The 5597-nt window shown below is 38.1% G+C and overlaps 1 pseudogene; it reads right to left on the reverse strand.

Moving 5' to 3' along the window:
* Positions 1–3449: 3449 nt before the first annotated feature.
* LOC118244211 (uncharacterized) lies at positions 3450–3557 on the reverse strand (annotated as a pseudogene).
* Positions 3558–5597: the final 2040 nt, after the last annotated feature.

A 5597-nucleotide genomic window follows, 5' to 3' on the forward strand; every position in this document is an offset into this window, starting at 1 on the left:
AAAATCTTCCTAAAAGAGTTTGGGTTGAAAAGTAGATGTCTGCATGTCACCTTTTAGGCAGTCATCTCTGGGCTCCATGGAAGAGACATGACCACCTCAGGGGGCTTGTCTGAAACTTTTGTCTATCAATAAATATGCTACTTAAAGCAAATGTAAGTATAGACAAATAATAAAAATATAAATGTAAATAAATGTAAAAATACAAGAATTAACACGTTGATAAAAATGCATACCTCTCCTCAATAGCTAAGTGCTATAACCTGCTTTCATTCCATGATGAATACTCTTCCATTACAAAAGACAAATATTTTTCTCTTAATCTTTTGCATATTCTACTTGTTCTTATGACTTGCTGTCCACAGAATTTAAAATATACATATATTTTAAAAAGTTAAAATTTTGGATTACCCCAAGGCTTAGCAAGGTCAAATGATTCTCTCCATACATTCACATTTTTTGTTGTTGTTGTTAGTCTTGCATGATTCAATCCTTCTGATTCCCTGCCTAACAGACATCCTGACATGCTTACCTGAACCATGTAGTCAGCTGTTTTTTAACTCTTTTCCCTCATAACAGTGTCTAATATTCATGCGGGTTTTTTTTGATGCTTAAGCATGATGCTTAACAAATTGCTTTTAACTCCATCAGTCAGGTTTGTTCCAAACATTATAGTTCTTGCCCAAAAACCTTTATCTTGTCAATGAGACATGTTCTGTAGCAATTACTTAACATTTGTCTAGTGAGTTGTTCAACAAAATCTCTTGCTTATACTGAGCTGCAGAAGAATTCTCCATCAAATCTAAAAATTCAAAAGGGAAAGACAAATTTTATTATCAAGAAATGAAATGCCTTTCTCAAAATAATGACAATCTGAACATTTTATAACATCAGTGACAACTATCTAACACTGGTATTTTATAACAGTGGTAACTACCTTATAGCTGCTTAAAATGTAATGGGTGTCTTTGAAAAATCAATAGATTCTATTAGGGTTTCTTTTCTGTTCCACTAATGCCTAAATTATTACATATACTGTGTTAACAAAAAGAAATTATTATGTCTTATTTCTTATTCTCATCACTGTTACCAATGCAGCATGCATGTTTATCACAGCAAGATGCATTCGTGGGCTCACCACACTTCTAGTGGCTAAGCTCTCCAGAGTCTGAGTGGCAGAAAGTGCTTTTTTGTGGCATACACATTTGGCATAATTTTCAAACGTTATGATTTCATGTTTTCATCTGGCCTTCAGTTGCACACTACTCCTTCCCCAAAGCTTCAACAACATTGTGGTTACATCTTTCATAGGTACATGACAGCTGAAGAAAACATCATAGAGTACTGCACCAAGGTCATTCTTTCCACAAAGACAGAACAATGTACACATCAAGACAGAGAAGTTGAACGTGTGTATGACACTCCCACTAATCCCCCAACGCTTCGCAGGGGTTGAGCTGGTACTTTTACAAGATATCTCAATCCTTACTTCTTTAAAACCTGTTGTCTTCTAGTTCTGTGTGTGCAGACATTCTTTTTCCTCGGTCCCTCTTGAGATGGGTTTGTCCTATTTTTCTGGTGTACTCTGACCAGAAAATTATTCAGGAGAGAACTCTTAATATCAGATATTGACACTGGGACTTGGAAGCAAATGGTTTGTTCTATCTTTGGGGAAACTTTCAAGGATATAAATTTTAAATCCCAACTGTTATAAAATGTGCATATATATGTGTATTTGTGTATATAACCTATATATCTCTGACCACTTGGCAATGATTAAGACATAAATTATGTAAAATCCAAAGATAAACCACTGATATCTTGAAAGTCTTTATCACTGTCCCAGGCTGAAAGTTATCAAGAGAGATGCTGATTCTCTTCCACATTTCCATTTATTGATTTGTGTATAAACATGTGAGAGAAAGGTAGTTGCACATGGATTGCCTACTCACAATGTCACCATCAGTACGAGGGATAGCAGGCTTGCTATTATAGTTGAAAGTGTAGTAAATGGCTTTTGTTTCTACCCTAGTAAGAAAGGACAATGAATATGAAAGTGTTGGGAATGTTTTCCTGGCTAGCAGAAAAATCTTTATTACCTAGGTTTCTGTGGAATTATTTAACAAATAATTTTGAATAATGCAAAACAACAAAAAGGTTGAATAACATGAACTGACTTGTGTACAGTTATGGGAAAAGAGTAATTGGACTACTCATTCCAAGACAATACCACTTGCCTGGTTTTCACCTAGCTCTGTCTTTACTGAAAGGAATTCAGATCCTTCTTTGATAATACTGTGAGACTAACAGGTTCAGCACAATGCCAGTTTCCCTGGTACTTCCCTTCATCTTGGTGCTATTTTTCAACCCATTTAAAAAATGCACACAAAAATATATTTTCATTACATAACTTGATGTTAGAATGATGTGACAAAATCTTTCTAAATATTTTATAAATTACTAGGAACTGTGAAGAAATTTTAAAACTTTATGAATTATTTGGTGGATATGACATATTCTAAATGATAATCATAGAATAGAATCATAGAATCACTAAGGTTGGAAGAGATCTCTAAGATCATCTGGTCCAACCATCACCCTACTTCCAGTATCACCCACTAAACCATATCCCTGAGCACCATGTCCAGCCTTTCCCTAAACACCCCCAGGGACAGTGACTCCACTACTTCCCTGACTAACCTGTTCCAATGCCTTTCTACTCTTTCTGCAAAGAAATGTTTCCTAATTTCCAACCTGAACCTCCCCTGGTGCAATTTGAGGCCATTCCCTCTAGTCCTATCACTAGTTACCTGTGAGAAGAGGCTGACCCCTAGCTCCCCATACCTTCCTTTCACGTAGTTGTAGAGAGCAATAAGGTCTGCCCTGAGCCTCCTCTCCTCCAGACTAAACAACCCCAGTTCCCTCAGCCACCTCATAGGACTTGTGTTCCAGGCCCTGCACCAGCTTCATAGCCCTTCTATCAACATGCTCCAGGGCCTCGATGTTCTTCTTGTAGTGATAGGCCCAAAACTAAACACAGTAATCAGGGTGCAGCCTCACCAGAGCTGACTACAGGGGGATGATCACCTCCCTGGTCCTGCTCGCTACGCTTTTCCTGATGCAAGCCAGGATGCTTCTGGCCTTTTGGGCCAGCTGGGCACACCTGGGCTCATGTTCAGGCGAGCATCAACCAGCACCCCCAGATCCTTTTCCTCTGCACAGCTTTCCAGCCACTCTTCCTCAAGCCTGTAGTGTTGCATGGGGTTGTTGTGACCAAAGTGCAGGACCCAGCACTTAGCTATGTTGAACCTCAACCAACCTGTCCAGGTCCCTCTGCAGGGCCTTTCTACCTTCTGGCAGATTGACACTTCCCCCCAGCTTGGTGTCATCTGCAAAGTTACTGAGGGTGCACTCAACTCTCTCATCAAAAAAAAAAAAAAAAAAAAAAAAAAAAAAACTGAGCCCAAAAATCCATTTAATACAAATGAGGAACATATCAGATATTAAATTGATAAGAACAGATACTACACATGATCTTAGCCAAAAGGCTGAGAAGCGATCAAAGAATTAAACCACTGACCTAGAAAAACAGCTTCTAATGATAGACACTGGAGTAATACAAATTCTCCAGAGAGAGAGGAAAAGCAAGGAAAAACAACAACAACAAAAAAAGCACTAAAAATAATTTTTTTTTACATTTTAGAAATATTATGTTGATAATGTGATAAGCAAATTTTGACTAGTGCTAAGTAAGGTTTCATAGTAGCTTAAGATAGCCATGATTCTTTCTTCTATCATGACTATATTCCCTCGGCTACTGCACAAGATGCAGAACTTGTCCATATTGCAGACATAACTGTACTAATGCATCCATGCCGGTTTAGCTGTGGCAGCAAGATCCCTTTCTGTAGAGAGAGAGTATGTTGACAGAAGGATTTTTTCTGCCTGCATAGTTATATAACTTCCCTGAGCATGCAGAGGTCAGCCCATAAAGCTCTCTTTTGTCAGCATAGCTGTGTCCACATGGGGTTTTTGGCTGGTGTAGCTATTTTGGTAAAGAATATGTGATTTTTCACACTCTTCACTGACATAACAGTGTGGATAAAACACCGCAGATCAGAAGAAGTATGCACACACAATATGTCTCTCACTCCCCAGCTTGCCTTTGCTTTTCACCTTACCACAAATTAATAACTTGAAGCAATGTTTGCTGAAGAAGGGAATAGACACAAGTTTAAATTAGCACATCGCTGTTACTCCGCAATATGTGACAGAGACCATGGGATAGAGGAAATAGAAGAAAGGATGATGCAAGTAAAATTTCAATACAGTTGTAGATATGTATGTATTTTTTCAGTTATGACAGTGTTAGTAAGAAAAAGGTATGCAAAAGCTTGCAAATGAAAAATTTCAAGGATAGGATCATGACGTCAAATTTGCACAGGTAAGATAAAACATCCTCAGGGTACTAATGGAATCACAGAATCACAAAATCATAGAATCATTTAGGTTGGAAAAGACCTCTAAGATCATCTATCCCAACCTTATCCTAGCACTGCCAATCCACCATTAAACCATGTCACTCTTTTTGTTGGAAGGCACAGTTTTAAAGAAGCAGGAGCCTCACTACTGGATTCACAAAACCTGGGCTCAGTTTGGGCTTCTCTAACAGCATTTAGAAAACTCTAACCAAAGGAAAGAGAGAAATATGCAGCCATCACATCCAGGGTATCCTGCCAACTGCAGTTGGCTTCTAGCATCCTACAGCCAGGCTGTCACTCAGAGAGACGTTTTCAAAACACTGCTTCTTAAGTCCAAGCCACTGAGATTTGATACTCTCATGTAGAGCTAAGCAGACAAGGCAGTAGAAAACAGTAGTGTCTTATCTTCAACTCCTATTTACCCATGAGAGAGTGGTAAAAAATATACTATTGCACTTTTTCTGATCCTCACACCAAATAAGTATTCCTGTGTCACCAAATCACTATCAGTGCTCAGCTGTTAAAAGATCTAGGTATTATATTTGTCTTTATTAATGTTCATCTGCTCTCTCGTATCTCCCGCTGAGAGCCTCCTTTTCTGGCACATCAGGTCTGAATCACAGAAAGCAGCTGAAATGATTCTACAAAGTGACAGAAAGTCATAGATACTAGTTTCTAGGACAAGCTATGCCTCTCTAGGGACAAATCTATTTTATCTCACGTGTTACTAACTAGCAAATGACAGTTAGAAATAAAATAACTGTGCTACCTGCTTGTTGCTAGAAAAATTCTTCTCCTCCCCCCATTTTTAACTTTCTCTCTCACACCCATTAACATCATACTTGAACTTCTTTCAGGTGTGTCAATGAATCTGCTAAAGAAGTTACTACATCAGTAAAAGGGGGCTGTATTCCAGATGATTTTTCTCCTGATTCCTTAGCAAGACAGACAATTCTTCATTCTCTTTCTACAAAAAAAAAAAACAAACAAACAGACCAAAAAAAAAATCAAACAGGAACATTCTGATATCAATCCAGCTAGAGTGATCTAGAGGAATCGGTTGCAGACTTTTCTGAGGAATGTTGAACAATAAACATTCACATGAAATACATTTCTGTA

This window comes from Cygnus atratus, chromosome 3 (assembly GCF_013377495.2).
Source record: "Cygnus atratus isolate AKBS03 ecotype Queensland, Australia chromosome 3, CAtr_DNAZoo_HiC_assembly, whole genome shotgun sequence".
NCBI lineage: Eukaryota > Metazoa > Chordata > Aves > Anseriformes > Anatidae > Cygnus > Cygnus atratus.